Source organism: Aotus nancymaae, unplaced genomic scaffold (assembly GCF_030222135.1).
Source record: "Aotus nancymaae isolate 86718 unplaced genomic scaffold, 86718_ANA_hifiasm-v0.15.2.pri h1tg000117l, whole genome shotgun sequence".
NCBI classification, from domain to species: Eukaryota; Metazoa; Chordata; class Mammalia; order Primates; family Aotidae; genus Aotus; species Aotus nancymaae.
In genome coordinates this window covers 424685-425914 of record NW_026988532.1, presented here as the reverse complement: position 1 = coordinate 425914, position 1230 = coordinate 424685, and positions in this window count along the sequence as shown.

Sequence of the window (1230 nt, the reverse complement as noted above, 5' to 3'; positions counted from 1 at the left end):
TACAGTGGTTGCATTAAATTACCTTCCCACCAACAGTGTATGAGAGTTTCCTTTTCTCCACATCCTCACCAACATTTGTTATTGCTTGTCTTTTGGATATATGCCATTTTAACTGGGGTGAAATGATATGTCATTGTAGTTTTGATTTGCATTTTAAAGAACTTGTTTTTATTTTTTCCCAATTAAACACAGAGTAGGGACAAAGTTTTAGTCTTCTGCTTTAGAATAAGCATTAATAAATTGTTGTTGAATTGATAGTGGTTGAATGAATGAAATACAGCCATGTAATTATTTCATGTTGTACTCATTGTTTCTCTAATTAGTTGACATTTCTTGGGAAAAGATTCTATCTTCTAATCTTTCTCTTGCCCGTCTCGGACACAATGGCTGATCCCTGCCTATTCCCTTTTTACCTCATAAAAAAGCAAAAATTTAAAAACCTACATTTTGCTAGTGAATTTACTCTCCCATTCTCAAAGCCAACCAGTCTCCCGTTTCTTCCCATCAACACCCTCATTCTTATGTAACTAAAGACTTACTTCTTATTTCACTGAAAAACAGAAGCAGTCGGTTTCTGGCAATATGATTGAGAGATGAAAATTAGGGAAATCACTTGAGGGCAGACATGAGACCAACAGATACATGGTCTGTAGCACACAGCTTTGGCTTCCTTGATCAGGAGGAGCTGGAGATAAAGCCTTTGGTGGGCCAAGGGCATTGGAGACAGGTGAGAATCCGCCTGCATAAATCCACAACCGAGACCATTCTCTACTCATTAGCCAGAGCAATCATTTCAAAATGTCACTCAACTGCTCACAATCACCCAGTGGCTCTCCCCCACCTTCTGTAAGAGTAAAACCCCAGGCCCTTCAAGTTTTTCCATGACCTGAGACTCCTCCCCACTTCTCTGACCTCCTTCTTACCTCTCTCTCCTTCTCATTCACTGTACTCCTGCCATATCAGTGTTGTTGCTCTTCTTCACGCTATTAATAGTCCTAATATAAAAAAGCGACACTATTTTCTGCATCTGTTTAACTCTTTCTATTCCCTGCCTAATTCTCAAACAATCTATGGCTTATCTCTCACTTCACATTCAGAGCCCATTCAATATAACATCATCAGAAGAGGCTTCTCTGATACATCAGAGATACACCCCTCACCCTCCATTTTCCAGCCCCTTATCCAGCCTTATTTCACTTGACACACTTATCATTGCTTAAAGTTATATTT